At 47.0% G+C, this 16,534-nt stretch overlaps 1 protein-coding gene across 1 annotated transcript in view; it reads right to left on the bottom strand.

Annotated features, from left to right (window-relative positions):
• The window catches only part of LOC119402348 (solute carrier family 26 member 6), a 113,857-nt gene extending 99,918 nt beyond the window's left edge, over nucleotides 1–13,939 (bottom strand). Inside the window, exon 1 of the mRNA XM_037669495.2 lies at nucleotides 13,916–13,939. The gene's annotated coding sequence lies outside the window, so the exon portion shown is untranslated. The remainder of the gene's footprint in view (nucleotides 1–13,915) is intronic.
• Nucleotides 13,940–16,534: the final 2,595 nt, after the last annotated feature.

Genomic DNA, 16,534 nt, shown 5'->3' with positions numbered 1-16,534 from the left:
TCTCGTTCTCACTACCCTTACTACAGGTGCTATCTCCTCCTCACCACTTCTTTCTTCATAAAACACGTGGAAAACTTCAGCACTTAGCGTCAAGCCTATCAGGATTTCACGCTTTTCGGCTACAGGCTGTTAGCTCCGCTTCCGCAGCCGAAAACATACAAAATGAAGCGCACGTTCGTCATGCGACACAAGGCAAAGTGGGCGTGCGACTGCATAGCAAAGCAGGGTTGGAGAGAATTCACAACCGATATCGCTCGTATGTGCACCAACCGCTTATTTCCTCATGACGCCACGCGAACACAAATTGTGCCAGAAAGACGGCAAACGTCGCGGGAGAGAATGACGCGCTCATTTGTATTTTGAGAGCTAGTTCAGACGTCCTATAAAGAAATCCAACAAATATACGTACAACTGTTGCTACTAATCGTAACTACGTACAGTTGTCCAACAAGCAGCTACCGACAAGAATGACAGGGCTGATTTGTCTTTTTTCTGAACCCGCCTCACATCACGTGCCCGAACGTCAGGACCAGATTTTGCCGTGGCGGGTAGTGTCGTGTTTTTCTTTGGAGGCCACGGTCACGGAAGCGATCGTCCACAACTGCCATTTCGGAAGCGGGAAACGAGCGTCCAGGAAACCGATGGCTGACCCCGTCGCAGCGTGTATATATTACAGGGTGACCGCTGCAGCGTCCCCCACCGACTCGCTCGGGGGGTCGTCGAGAGGTCCACTGACCCGGCGGTAGGAAAAGCCGGTAGCGTCGTTCCGCGACGCAGTGGCACACCGACACACAGACCTCTCGGAAGGTCGGGATTCCTTTCTTCTTCGACCCCGAGGCGAAGGTGAGGGCAGGGACACGCTCTGTATCGCCATCGGGGCTTTCTCTTCGGCTCGACCGTCGGATGTGCTTAGTGGGACAAGGCCCTCTTCCTTCCGTCTGGCGGGGACGAACATCGATAGGAGGGTTTTTTCCAATCTGCAGGAACCGAATGCTTTGAAAAATTCGTCCCCGGTCCAGGACGAATTTTTGGGCAGCTAAGAAGCTGTCGTTCTGATAAAGCCCTATGGATTTCCTTGGGGCTTCGTGCTCTGAACGGGCGGTTGTCCATTGCCCTTTCTGCAGCCTTTCGCCACCTTGCGGGATTCGGAAGAACTGAATTGAAATACCTGTATGTAGTTGATTTACGATTGGAGGTGCTCTCAGCCCCTTACGGGTTGTGTTCGCTTTAAAATACGTTTGTAATCAGTCCTTGGCTGAAGTTTACTATTGCGATCTTTTCTAACGTAAGAAGGTTTTGTGAAGCCGAACCCTGACACTTCTAATGTAATCACAGACACTGGATAATTCTGTTAGTAGTAGTAAGTGGTTCTTTATTGGATGAAAACTTTACAAAAAAAGGGGGGGGGGGTAGTGGAGAAGAATGCAATGATGGCCGCAGCCGCTATAACTGTCTAGCTCAAGCAGCTCACACCTGAACGGCTTAGCTAAGTTTTACGTCTACTTTCAATACACAAAAAAAATCAGACAGATCCCCCGCATTGTGAGAATGAATTTCATGCGAAACAGTCAGCGAGGAGCTGCTTACGTATGAGGCACTTTGAGCCAAGTACTACGAGGTGTGTCGACGTCCTTGTGTAACTTGTGTAGTTGTGCACATATCGCGGACTTACTAGGCGCGCTGACTACGCTGGCATCTAAAGGGTAGCTCGTCGTCGAACGCAACGCCCACACTCACGTTACAGCAGAGACGTGACTTTTATCGAAACGAACTGCAGCAGCGTTAGTTGATGTATTCGTGAGAGGATGAGAAACGCTAGGCAATAATGGATCGACGAGTCATTGAAGTACATAAGTCAGCGTTTGTGTGCTACTATAAAATGTCCAACTATAAGAATCCGTATTTATTTCTCTTCTTTGACTTGCGCGAATTGTCTTATAATGCCTTCAATATCTCTTTTCATTGCCAAATTTTCCAGGTTTCTAGGGGGCCTCCATCTTTTACCGGGCAGTGCGGGAAGAAGTGGAACGAACGAGCAACAATAGCACTTGTTTCCATATGGCATGCTTGCCGCCGGTGTTCGTCCATCATCAGTTCTCATATCAGCAAACCTACAGTTCCTGGGCTGACCGCAACGACAAGTGACAACCATGGTCGAGATTACATCTGCTTGAACTAAACAAAGGAGCCAGAGTACAAAAGAAAACTCAGCTTCATACATACATCTGAGTTGATTCCGCTAACGAGAGAGTTGGAGCCACGTTCGAGTGTCGCTCCCATTTGTGCGTGTCGTTACGTAAGGCCCAACAACGGTGTCAACGGCGAAGACCAATCGTGTCTGAATGGTCGGCCGGGAAAAGGCCCGAACTCTAATGGTCAATGCACTGCAGCGTATTCGAATGGGCGGAAGTGAGCGCGCTCCTGCTCTGCACTTTCACCGGGTGATCCAGTTCCGACACGTACGCGCACGGAAGCGCGCACGCGCGTTGTTAGCGCCGGCAACAATACATCGTTTCGAACACGAGGAGCGGCCCTGTGCTGTGCATGCCGAATCAGCTCCTCGAAGTGGCAGCAGTCCGTTCGGAACGCGTGTCAAATTGATGGGCATTGGGCGTACTCCTTCGATAACGTGACTGGACGGGATAATGCGGCACCGAGATCCGCGCGTCTAAAAACAGCTATACTCGCTATTGAAATCTCGTCTCGCCAATGAGTCGAAAAAAGAGAACGAAATAAATTGGAATACGAGGTCATTTTCACTCTCACACCCACGACCGAACATTACGCTTTCAAAACGGCAAAGAGCACAAGACTCGGCATTCACCATGTTTGTGAGGCTGTTATTGTAGTCTATGTTTGTGAGAAATTACTCTGAATGTGGGGCTAAAAAATTAGGTTACCTGGCTAGCGTATGTTCAACGTCAGAACTGGTTGCAGTAATCTACTACGAACATTTCAATCCAAAGACGTTTCCTGATAATGGACCCCGTTCTTGAAGGACATTGTTTATATGCTCATGGACAACGCAGAATTTACCTAAGTAATGTTGCTCGACTAATGCTGTATTTGTGTCAAAGGGTTGCAGAGCGTAAGACAAAGTTATAAATAAGAAGCAATAAGCAAAATTGTAAGCCATTGCACTCTGCCAAGGTGGATGACCGGTACACGACACAGATGTGACACAGATTTTTGAACGGAGGCACGAGCTCGTTCTCTTCATCGGTGGTAATCTTGCTGAAGGCACATATCCCAGGATGCCCTAGCTGTGGGGCGGATAATTTTACACTCACTCACATGCTCTGGTAGTGCCCGGCGTTACTTACGCAAAGTTCAACACCGAAGAGGACTGGGAGAGGGCTCTTAAAAGCCGCGAGCTCTCAGTCCAGCTGTTGGCAGTCCAGGAGGCCTGCGAACGGGCGGAGGGCCACGGTCTTCCAGTACCATTGTGGGCGCGGCCAGCATCTGCGGCGGACCCCGCTTCGGAGGTTGTCTGATCGGGGTTCTCCAGGACCAAATAAAGTTCCTTCCATCCATTCATCGGGAAGAAAGGTGCCCACACCTATTGTCTTGATTATCGGTCATTAATAGTCTTGATCGGTGGGTCATTAATATTTGGAAGTAATGGTGGTGACGATGGCCTTGTGATCGTTACGGTACAGACTCAAAGGTTCGGGTACAACCTTAGTCATGTTTTTAGCCAGAGTCACACCTATGCACGGCCGCTGGTGAGTGGTGTCTGTGTGGCACAGACATTTGTGTTGACGCAGAAGAAAAATGCGCGGAACCGTAGCAATATACAGCATCGCTGTAGGATAAGCAAAAATTCAGAGCACCTTCACCGCTCTGAAAATGGAAGCCAAGAACGCTGTGGCGATGGTGGGTCTGGCACAGTGAAGACTACTGTAATGAACTTATATATTATCGTTATTGACTATATTGAGCGAATAAAGAGGTCTAGACTCAAAGATCGCGGCGTTTCTCTTGCACATGACACATGTTGTCTTATCAACGCCGACCAACGCTGGTCTCAAAATGAAATTCTGTAGCACATAACAAGCCCCCGCTGTTTCAAAATTGCAAAAACAACATGACGTTCTGTTCCTATACAAGCGGTCTTGTCCTTGAGGCAAAACTGTTCGTGTCATTCTGCCATGTCGGCGAAATCATATACTTTTATGTTTAGGTTTTCGCCATCTGCATGTGTTCGACGCAAGAATGCTAAATTAGTTGCGGTAATCGATTCGTCGAAAGTTGTGCTTCTATGCTTCTTCTTCGCGGACGTGATGCGCCCGAACCTAGCCGTATTCAGCTTAGCTGTACTAGCGTTGGCCTAGGCATCCGGCACGAATGCGAAGCTGCTCTCACTACCGACACGCAAGACCTGCACGCGGGAATGCTTCCGAACACTACAGCTTTGTAAGCCCGACAATGTGGGCAGACCAGGAGGCTCATTTTCTATTCCCACGCGTCTTTTCAAGCATCCGGTTAGAGTGCCGTTTGCGCGCGGTGCTTTCGTTCCTCGAATAGCACGGCGGCGTCGCGGTCGCCCCATTTCCGGGTGGTAACTGAAGCACTCGGCGAACGCGACGGTGTAAACTGGACCACGCATGCAGGGAGGTCACGTGCAACGCAGGGATGGTCGCCGGCACTGGCGAGAAGACTGGCCATGCCCGTATGAGTGCCCAGTCGCTGTTCCTCTAAGCAGATCACTGATGTAAAGGCAGCATGGACAAAATAAATTGACTAAAGGACTGAACAAAACAATACTAACGAATCATTGAGCATCACATCGTCATAGGCGCGCGCAAGGTTCTGCATTACGGGGGGCCAAGTTTCACCCAATCCCCTCCCCCTCCCTTCCCACCACCACCCGTTGCTCGATTCCGAAAGAAAACGGGCTTCACAATGGATGCACAGATGAAAATGGAGCGATGACGTGCTTTTCACAAAGTCAGTCATAACGTAGTTCAGCGCAAAAAACAGGCAACAGACGAGTGAAAGGACAAGGACACAGCGCTCCTCTCACTCGTCTGTTGCCTGTTTTTTGCGCTGAACTACGTTATGACTGACTCGTTCCAACTCGCCCAACAAACGTTGCTTTTCACAGAGGCCTGTCATTCGTCCCAGACTGTCCGGGGTAAAGATGGGAATAAACAGATATTTAAATGCAACACCAGCGGTCCTTGGTAAATATTAATGTCAAAAAACACGCGCACTCATAACCCCGCGCAATAAAAATAATGTTAAATGTCCGGCTGAATAAAGGTTCGGGGCAGAATTAAGGCCCCCTTGATATGATATAAAGAGGCTGCCGCCCTCCCCCCCCCCCCCCGTCCCCACCATGCGCACGCCTATGCATACCGTGATATACCGCGAACAATAAAACCAGATAAGAAATGATGGAAGCGAAAAAAGAGAGACAGAGTGGAGGAACGCAATTGAAATACTGTGTGGATAACCAGAGACGGTCTTAAGTTAGCTATACTGTACTTGGTAAACTGACAAGGGCTAGGAAAACATTTAACAAAGAAATTATGAAGACAAAAGTCAACGGAAACGCCAACGATGTCCAAATAAGACATAACAAAAATTACTACCCTGTGCACAGTCCTAATGCGGCGTTTGATCCAGTGCCTGTAAGGAAACGCAACAACGCCTTTATATCGACTCGCGCTGAAGTCCATGTAGACCAGTTCCCTACACTCTAAGAAAAAAGAGAGTCAAAAGAGGGTCATGGAACCGTGACTCTCCTCGGGTGTCCATCTGACCCCTTTTGGAAGGTACAGGCAGAAAAAAAGAGTTCGCATTTGGGAAGGAGTCACTGGACCCTCCTGAAGCGCGTTTCGATTGGCTTCGGTATACGGAAGAGCCGCCGTATACGCCATACATATCGCACGCTCGCCCTTTGGCGCCGTTGTGGCGCATTGCTCGGCGACGCAGACGGGGTTGGCGCCGGGGTGGCGCGCCGCTCTCCTCTCTCAGTCGTCTCAGTCTCCTGGTCTATTGGAATGCGTTGCGTGGATGAGTTGGTTGCGCGTCTTCGGTGGTATTGACGCCGGCTCCGTGCACGAAGTGACGCTTGGAGGGCGGAATATTCATGGAGCTGTGGATACGGACAACGGGCGCCAGTTAACGGTGAGTGTACTGCTTTCGTAGGCACTAATTATACAGCTTTAGCTGGGCGTCTGCAGCAGCTCTGCGGAAGTTATCTGCCAGCCATTTCCAACAGCAGCCTGTGCCCGCGGGGCTGTTGCGGATGGCCAACTATAGCTGTCAGTTAACGAGTTCCCACCGTTATGCGCGTTGCTGTACAAGCTCCCATAAAGTGAGCGATGCAAACAATAATCGAGAGTCATTTCTTGCTGATCGCACGTCGTGTCTGCACTACTGAAGGTGCAAGATGTCGTTTTGAGAAGCACTTAAGTCTACTTCATCATAACATTTCTATCTACCTTGAGTGTGCAGCGTGCTTCCACGCGTGGGAACGTGAAAAAAAAGAGCCTGTGTACAGAACCCTTAGACGCACTATATGTAATGGTTTTTGTTGGCTTAAAGACGGTAGTTTGAGGTGCAGATATAGTACGGTGGCTTCCAGAAAGTATGCGGTAGTCATTAAAGTTGGACACGCCTCGCCGGTGAAAGTGAAAAAGCTCTAGACTTTCGACGGCGCGCGTTGTTGCGGCCGCCGGCGTGCACTCTTTTCCCTCGTTTCTGTTTGCTGTTTTCGTGGTTTGCATACAGTGCGATGACGTTGGGCGCTATAACAGAATCGAGTGAGTGTACGTGATTGTGGGAGTTATGTGCGCTAATTCTAGCATATGACATGTCTGATCTCGACGTAGACGGCGTACGCACGCGCTGGGTGTCGTTCGGGCCCTAGTACTCGCATCTGTTTATCTGAGTATTTAAGGATGGGTTACGTTTGTAAAACGTGCGGTCAATAACCGCTCACGGCATGCCTCTGGCTGCCGGAGGATGTGCTTTGTTGTTTTGTTGTTAGCCTTTATTATGTCTGTGTGAACCACTTATATTGTGTAGGTTGTGCAAACGTTTACTGCAATTTCATTTTCTCATCATAATATCACGTTCTGCTTTTCAGATACCGTTTTTCATGGTGCTCACGCTGGACAGGAGCGACAACCTAGCAAGCCACAAGTCTGATGCTTCCAGCCGTCACCACTTTTTGATTTATTCTTAATCACAAGGAATAAATATGGAAACATGATGGCGATTTCTGCTGTTCATTTAGCACCATATGACACTGTGCACATCACAGTCACACATTTATTTGGCTATACTCATAGAAGCATGTAAATGAGGAATACCCAAACTTCTTAATTGGAAATCACAGACCATCTTTTCGCGCTTTCTATATAACTTTGTTGGAAAATATGTGTTGTTTTGACGAGTTTTTTAAAAATAATTATAAAACTGAACTATTCTTTTTTTACAGTCGCTGGGCAGAACGGCAAGTATTATTGGACTTGCTTAAAATGAATACTCCACTATTTTCAACAGTAGTCGCGCAAAAATAGAGCAAGGATCAAATGAGTAGCTTAAAATACTTGTGGAGTCGCTTGATGCTTTGGTGTGGGTCCCTTGACCCCCCTAGGAGCGTTACCGGCAAGAGTCGTCTGACTCCCTATGAGTGATAACGTGATCCTCCCGATGAGAGTCTTTGCACTCTTCCTAGAGGGTCAGGGGACTCTCCTAGAGCGAGCCGACCCTGACCCACCAAGAGAGTCACCGTGACTATTTAAAGAGAGTCGTATACGTGGCAAGTCAGAACTCTCCGAAAAGAGTCACGCATACTCTTTTTTTTCTTAGAGTGTAGAACTTTGCATTCTGTAACTCGGTGCTTGTCAAGCAGACTAGTAGCACGGCTGAGAGCGCTGAAACTAAAATGAAGGCACTAGCGGAGAAGGTGAGTGATTGTTTCGCTTCACCGGTACAGTTCACATAGTTCGCTGTTAGCGACTTGAATTATAAAGAAAAATTCACATGCTCTCTTATGCATTCGCCAAAGAAGACTGGAAGGCGAAAGCTGTCTTCTTTTTCTTCTCAGTCTACGGTATTAATAGGTTATATATACAGGATACATGGAGACGTGGGCTGGACTGGTCGTGTTGGCACATTACTGGAACGGACACCGACGGCGCTTCGCACAGAACTAAGTAAAAGCGACGCTCTATAGCCTTCTTTCTTCCTCCTGTCTGAAGCAAAGTTCAGTTTCGTTCCAATAAGTTACACGCATAAATTATTTTAATTGCTTTGTTATTGACAAGTTCATTTTGGGTTTTAAAAGATTTATATCGAGCTGCCTAGACATTTCCTGGCTCAGTACCTACAAATCTGCCCCATCATGAATGCAACAGCGTGAGTGCTTGGTCTCTCACTTTGTTCAAGAGAGGGGCCAGCTATGCTTGAGGGAGAAGGGGCCCTTCCCACAGCTCGTATGTATTATCGTATGTGACCGAGAGGATATGTTTTGCTGACCGGGTATGATCGGGTATGTAAGGCTGTACTGCTTGTACCATTGACCACCAGGCCTCATAGCGCTGTATCTTCCCTAATTTTGTTGGAGGGGCCTGAACACACTTTCTGTATTTATGCCTTGACCGCAGTGAACGCGCGCACTATAGTGTCCCTCACGTTCCAGGCAAGGAGTTTTTTTTTTATTTGTGACTATTTCCTGTGGCCGCGACACTGTCTCAGTTCTGTCTTGTTTGTCCTCTCTCCAGTCTCTTATACGAGACAGCAAAACTCTTGCGTGATAGAAGCCGTTGTGCACACATCTGGCACTGCCACATACACAAAGCTTTGTCTGTTCTGCTGGAAGAGACGAACGGAATGTCCCAGAAAAACAAGCCCGACAGCAAACAGTCGGCGAGTCCATATGTTTTTGCTCCACCAAGGACCGTTCGTGTCGGAAACGTAGACGGGCGGTATCCCGTTGTGAGTCGTTTGCGCGATCGTACGCTGACCCATCACGTTTGAGCCAGACACGTTGACGACCTTAGGCAGCGATTGTTTACGGTTCCGCTTATCGCCCGAACGGATGAAGTAAGAGAAAGAAGCATAGTCCCACTCTCGATAACACTCACATACCAAAACAGCCGGCGCTTTCTGAACGTCCCACATTCTATTTCCTTTTTCGGACGGAACACGGAGAGTGTGTGTGTGTGAGAGACCTGAAGCCCCGACCTTTATCAAGCCGCGATTTCCTTAATGACTACGTACGTCAGCGGTGACGACGCAACAGAAATCTTTCCGCTCTGGTTTCCCGCGCACCTGCGCTCAGCTGGAACTGATTGGGGAGCAGGTGCCAGCGAACATCTCTCTCTCTCTCTGTGTGGCGTCGCAAATGTTTCGCAGTCACCGCAACTCCGGAAAATCGAGCAACCGGCATTCGGAGAAATCGGTTGTCACTTTGCCGTCGCGAAAACGACGCGCAAGAATCTCCTGCTCTCAGCGAAGCATTTTTTCGAGCATACATCACGGCCCTATTACTATGAAACCGGCCGACAGAATAAGACGCAAGACTGAAGACGCGCCGATCAGAGGCCCCGAATCTCAACTGAAGTTTTTTAGTCACATACGCCGAGGGTAAATGTATACCCGCCCTTCGCTACACAAAATAAAGCTACACCGGACAAAAAAATAAAAATAGACAAATTACCCATTCAGATACAAGGAAATCATTGCGCTGCAACGCGAAAAATTGAAAAATTATGCAAAATAAATTAACTGAGTATGAATGCGAGTCGGTTGGTACTTATGCACAGATAAAATGGCGGTGCCTTTTCCCCTTCTTCGTCTTCCGCTTGTCCTTTCTTCGTCCTCTTTTCCGTCAATATCTTGCTGTATTGCCCCACCTTTTGCAACCATAAACCACCTAGCCCAAGCCTCAACCTTAGCATGCTGACCCTAATAATGCTCTTACAAAAGGCAATCGTTCCGCGAATGCCAGTGCGGTACGCAGGTCGAAGGAACTTGCCTCTCAGGCAACGTAAGACGCGATAGTACGGATGCGTATAGCTTTTCTTAAACGAGAACTCCATCTTAACTACGTTTAAATGGAGTTCTAATCCACAAAAAGCGTGACATCTCGGCGCTCCCTAAAATTGGAAGAATATTACAAATCAAGTGTCCGAATTGCATTCGTGGCTCCCAATATGTCATTTTTACACTAGAGGTCGGCGATTCCACACGTGCCGGAAGCAATCGAGAGCCCTGATGTGAGATCCTGCTGACGGCTGTCAAAGGCGAAGGTGAGTCCGACGTCCGCTTCCGCTTCTTATTTTTCATTTCTCTGCAATAGATGTAGGAAACACTGCAGGGATAGGCAGCCGGACGCGTTCCGTGAGATGTTGTGCACGCTTTGTAAACACGTTGTCCTCGTTAATGGTCCGCACATGAGAGGACCCTTATGAGTGCCGTAAATATTTGTCCATTGATTCTTGGACGTCCAGATGTGACACAGTGAGGGGAAGTCGATAATGGTAGCTACTGTCACGTCACAAGCACATTTAAGCACCTTCTCACTTTAGGATATTGAATTTTTCTTCAGTTTATCAGTCTTTAGTCTAACAGGCGGGTTCAGGCATGCCGCCTTCAGCAATCCCTCACCTTATTCAGCTAGACCTCAACGATATCACTTAGTGTTTAGGAACTAAATAAATCAGAGTGTACGGTGTCAGACATCTGATGTGCGAGAACACATAGCCCTCTTTTCTACTTTCAGAGACCACACAACATGTATCAAGGACCTTAATGTCCACGTCGAATACGCTGAAGACGATATAATGATTCCACTTACGAGACTTACTTGACCCATGGACTTGCGCCGTCTGTGCAGGCGCAGCAACAAGAAGAACTTTTGATTTCTTTCTGAAACACATGTCTGAACGACCCCGTATTTTGTAGAGTGTATTTCTCTATTTTGTTTTTTTAGCTGCGATTTGCAGGTTTGTAATGAAAGGCAGTCAGTGGAGCGATCGCGTTGACTTCTTCTCTTTCGTCCCAGTGCAGCCAATCATCTTCGAGAAGGTATAATGAGCAGGTAAGAAGCAGCAAAAGTATGTCTGACAACCAGTTTTTTAAAAAGTTACCCAGCATGCTCAAACGTAAAGAACTCCCCTCAGGCACGTGCTTAGTGCTTCGAGATTCGGTATGCAAATAGGTCTCGCACGTGCGGTTACATAAATTAAAGAAGACTGGGAGTGGAAAATTCTAGCGTTCTAATTATTTATGCACGCACCCAGCAAAATATAGTTGCGTAATGACCATGATAAAAATTGCCCCGGACTCTGCTGCGCCAAGATTGTTACACAAACTATTTAATGAACTTCCTTGAAGTTACAATTACATTCGGAAAGAAGAGATGTGGCCTTGAATGGCCTTGACTGCGAATCCAGTAAGACTGGTTGGCTCTTTTCGAAGCTCAGGCAATCAGAACGCAAATGCACAGCCGGAGGACGCCAAACGTGAAACAAAAGTTGGGAAAATTCTATTGCCGTGTGGATACGCGCGAAGATGAGTTAGTTAATTGGCTGTTTTGAGAATTTGAGTGCCTGTGAATGTAAATGCTAATATCCTTCCGTTGACGCCCATTGCTCCCAATAACCTGGTTGCTGTAGCGGGTGCTGCAGTCGGACGCAGGTATCAATTAGATGCACCGGAACAGCAGCAATCTTACTGACTTACGATGCGTGTCGATCTGTCTATACATCTGAATATACGCAACTTTTGGTGGCACACCTATTACAAAGACGATCGGGTGTGCCAAGTCGATTTACATATGTAGAATCCTTAACATGTTGTCGCCTAAAATAATAACTTCCTGCAAGGCAAACTTCGCGCACGTGCATTGCACAAAAGCCGAATATAGAATCCCAAATGACTAATGCATTTCCGTGGAGCATCACGTTAACCATGCGGAGGAGAACAGCAATTATTAGGAGTGCACTTACGCTAGCTAATCTTTTGTCGTCTATTCGTCGAAAATAATCATGAAGTTCAAAGCACATCTTGTAATCTCCGTGAAGCTTCCGCAAGGCGGCTCATGAATTGATGCCTGCGACAACGCAGCTTGTACATTTGCCGGTATATACAACACATGGAGTGTTTATGGACAACATATCTCTCAACTTTAGTGTCGTCCTGCAATCGTGGTTGCGCCTTACTATGGTAAGAAGCTCCGCTGAAGTCAGAGACCCTATTCAGGTGGACACATACTGTATAGCAAGGGGGTAGAGAGAAAAAAAAAAGCTTACGCAAAGATAACCTCGCTTTGTCAAGTTGCATTTCTCTGGTTTTTCGATGTGATTACCAAATTTGAAGAAAATATCTCGGTTTAACAACCATGAGGAAACTGCCCTGAGCCATCACCACGGCCTTGAGTCCCTGGAGGTGTGCCGCGAAGTACGAGATCGCAGCTTCTGTTACAAGTTGCCATTGCTATAGTAATCCTATATCGCTGAAAAGAGAATAAAAAGAACAAAAAAATACAGCCGCGTAGCGAAGACTTAGTGGACGTTAAAAGACCGCAGGTAGCTTAAATTTGAACACGCAGAGTGACGACTGCATTCTTTATAGATAGATATACCCCTATACGCTCACACCTGCCGATACACTCTCACAACTGCATAGGAAGAAAATTTGCAATACGTTAATTCCCTCCTTAGCACTAACGGCTGTATTGGATATGTTTGCAAACGTTAAACACGCACAGACGTTGTTAGGGTACTAATTTCTGCTAGGTCAACAAATGAAACAGTTACCTACTCAGTGCTTCAACTGTTTCTACGAGAATCTTTTTGTATCAATAAACGAGATGCATTGGGCAATCGCTATTGTATATTAAACTCTTTTTTAGCCCGCGTAGAGTGACAGATTAACGGCCGTGTTGCTTAATATCAACGCTAGCCAAATATCAGACTGCGCTGCCGGCTGTCTCCATTATCCATGTATGCATTTCTCGAATATCTCAGCTCGGCGTCGTGAAGAACAGCGGTGAATAATGGTTGCTTGCCCGGCGAGCGACTGTGAAAATTCATTTGGTTCGCGAAGTTTCTCTTCGCATTCACGTCACGTTCGAGCAACAAAAGAACAGTTCTCATTGTCCGTGAAGAGAGACGTCCACTCTTTCTGGCATTGCTGCAACGGCACGCGCTTTTCGAAACGCGTTGCAGCACGGATTACATATGAAATGATGAAGCCTTCAGTGCCTGGAGAAAAGTCACGTCGCGTATTCCAGAAGCAATAGGAGTCTCCCACACACGTATACGTTCTTGTGAGGCCAGCAAAACGGCCCACTTCATATTCTTTTGCGGGAAGAAGAACTTCATTGTTGGTATACACCTCTAAGACACACCGACGAATAATCACATCGAATTCGATGTGCCGACTGCATGAACGAATGTGCGTGCAGCTCTTGGGACGACGCTTTTCGTTTCCCTTCTTTCTGGCTCTAAAAGAAGTGTCTACGTTTGGAGGAGTTATCCGCTTTGGAAACGGAAATTATCGCCACAGAAGAAAAGACAGCAGTCACCCCTGTTCATCACAGATTTGCTATGTCAAAAGCTTTAACTGCATCACCAACAAACCAAAAAACCCGGCTATCAGCATCTTTCTTCTAGCAGGAACACCGAATACTCAGGCACAGTATATGTGAAATGGCTTCAATATATCGTGACAGAAAAGTGAGCTGGTCGTCTAAAACTCATGGCCATAACGTGGCATTCCACTATGTAAAATTTTTTTAACACTCTCGATCGACAGCTTCCTTTTTTTTCTGCAAAAAAATGAGAACACGTCTCATGTCTAGCAGTTGTTTATTTATTGAACTAGGATTCATTCCATTTTTAGTTGATTTCTTGAACTAAGAAAGAACGGAAAATTTTGTGCATCTTACCAGGACGAAAGCGAATGCCTAGTTGGTTGTCGGCGGCACCTTTGGTCACTGCAGAAAACAAAACAAGAGCAGAATTAAATACGCTAAGTCAAAATAACTGCGTAAATATAATGCATGTCCTAACTGCTAAGGTTTTCTTATACGAAAGTAAGCGTATTTGCTAATTGTTCATGCTACAAACGGTTGAGAGCATTTTGTGGAAGAACTTTTCTATATGTGAAAATAGAATCCCGATGAGAAGTGCCAATACCTTGACACTCACACTGCCATTACAAAACAAACGCGTTTTATCAAGCATAACCTACAACATGCTATTTCTTAGCAAAGCGGAGTAACCAAGAAGCCACATAGACATCTTGCGAAGTACCTCTTAGAAGACACTACGAATTACTTCAATCGACGGACTAATATGTGCTTCCGGGATATGTAATTTACAATGCCGTTTATCAGAAATAACTGCTCATTCATAACTCACGGACAGAAATAACAAAACGTCTCTATCGTAAGTGCGTTTACCATTGACCAGCAGTCTTGGTTAATATGTCCCGCATCTGGATTGACTGAAACATTCTCTCAGGGAAGTTCTTAGCTTAAGAGGTTTTCGTGAATATGGGCCTCGTTTCTTAGTTAGCACCCGCTTGTAAGTTCTTTGGGTGTGGAAGCAAACGCGCATTTGCTCTTCATATTCATCAGATATTTGGACAAGCGGGTAATAGCCGGCCACGTTCATCCGTGTGTATGGCGCCTCGCACGGTCTTAGTCAACCACACATCTTGGCACCTAAAACAGCCAGGTTGGCCAAATACAACTGCCCTCCCACTGGTCTCGCACAATTCAGATGTTGTCACAAGGTACTGAGAAAATGTTAGCGCATACCAGCAGCTGCTTAGAACAATGCGTCGAATAAACACCCCCGTCGAGCTCACCGCAGGTAAAGTGTTGTACGCAGTTTCCGCTCGTCGTACCACACAAATCCAAGGAGTGCCAAATCACAGACACGCGAAGCAAAAAGAAAATATCAAAAGGAAATACAGGTTCCGATGATGCACGTTACAATAGGAAAGCACCATTTAAGAAAGGACCACGCTCCACGATGTATTCGATGAATTACTTAGGACAGGCAGCGCGGTGTTTAACGCCTTTCTGGGTAGCCAGGGATCTAACGATGAACAAGCCGCGTATCCATTATCTGTCACGCTTGCACAACGGCACATAGGTCCCAGTGCGGCTGGAGCGCAGGTTCGAATGTCGCCGGGGCTACGACGACACGGCTGCACGCAGTCTCTGCACCCGTCGCCATCAAGCATGGAAATTGGGACGGCGCCATCTTGCGAAACAACCGATTCGCATGCAGAAATCCTCTTGGGGCCACCGAGTCGATGCAGTTATAACTACAATGCATACAGACGTCGCTGCGAGCACGTACTCAGCTCGTGCAGTAGTAAGAAACGACGAAGGCCTTGAGAGCACGGGCCAGCGCGCATCTGACCCCCTTCTGGAGTTCCATGACTGGGCGCTTCTAGCAGCGCGTACGCGGTTACAACTGCTAGGCCTGGCGCCTCGTCGCGGGACTCAACCAGAACGTGCGTTTACAAGCGGTGGTAATAAACTGCCGTACGAAAAGGAGAGGCAAGCGAAAAATAGGAGTCGAAGGCAGCGGACCGTGGTTTTGTTTGGGTCTGAGTGCAGCCCAGCATGTTTTTGAAGTGAAAAAAAGTTTTTCAAGGATAGGAGCTATGCACGCGATAAGGTAGACGCCTACTGCCAGAAACAAGGTTGAACGGGAGATTATAGCACTTGCCTTGGGCCGAATTCGCGAAGCTTATGTTACGTAAGAGCGTTTCTAATTACCTGGCGTTCATGGACTAGAGTAGCCATTAGCCCAATAAGACACCCGACATGTTTTATAATAAAAGCAATGGCGAATCATACATGCTAGGTTATTCTCTTTCCGCCTACCGTATAAGGATACTCCAAGGCAGCAAAGTGAACTTCAAGATATAGTGACAACGAACGCCCTCTCCACTTTAAAAAACACATATTAACGGAATAATTCTTGCTGTAAACAGCGCGCCGAAAACTGTGAACGTTTCTTGAAGAGTCACCCTCCACCACGGATATTGGGGTGGTAGTAGTAGTAGTAGCAGTAGTAGTAGTAGTAGTAGTAGTAGTAGTAGTAGTAGTAGTAGTAGTAGTAGTAGTAGTAGTAGTAGTTGCTGTTGTTGTTGTTTTGATGATAGTGTTGTTGTTTAGATGATAGCGTTGTTTCTTAACTGTTACAGTAAAGTTTCGCTATTGAAAGAAGCTGAACTACTTGAAGTTCGGCATGACACGCTGTTAAACGTACCAGCAAATTATATGACCAAGTGTATTCGGTGTGGGCTTTCTGTTTCACGAAGTGCTGAACGTTTCGTTGACGGCAAATGGACGTAACACGACAAGAATAGAAGTGCAGTGAGGCTTACCGTGTTCCTTTAAGGTGCCCCACCCGACGCTCAAAACTGAAAGCCGCATAGAGCCCACAAGTACCTGGAAATAAAACAAACGTCCAGACGTCACCACCTGTTGGCGAAGCGATGTAAATTTCCCGGCTCCTGCAAGTTCTGTTACCACGCAGAA

The sequence above is a fragment of the Rhipicephalus sanguineus genome, chromosome 8, assembly GCF_013339695.2.
Source record: "Rhipicephalus sanguineus isolate Rsan-2018 chromosome 8, BIME_Rsan_1.4, whole genome shotgun sequence".
NCBI classification, from domain to species: domain Eukaryota; kingdom Metazoa; phylum Arthropoda; class Arachnida; order Ixodida; family Ixodidae; genus Rhipicephalus; species Rhipicephalus sanguineus.
This window is presented reverse-complemented; position numbering and strand designations above follow the sequence as displayed.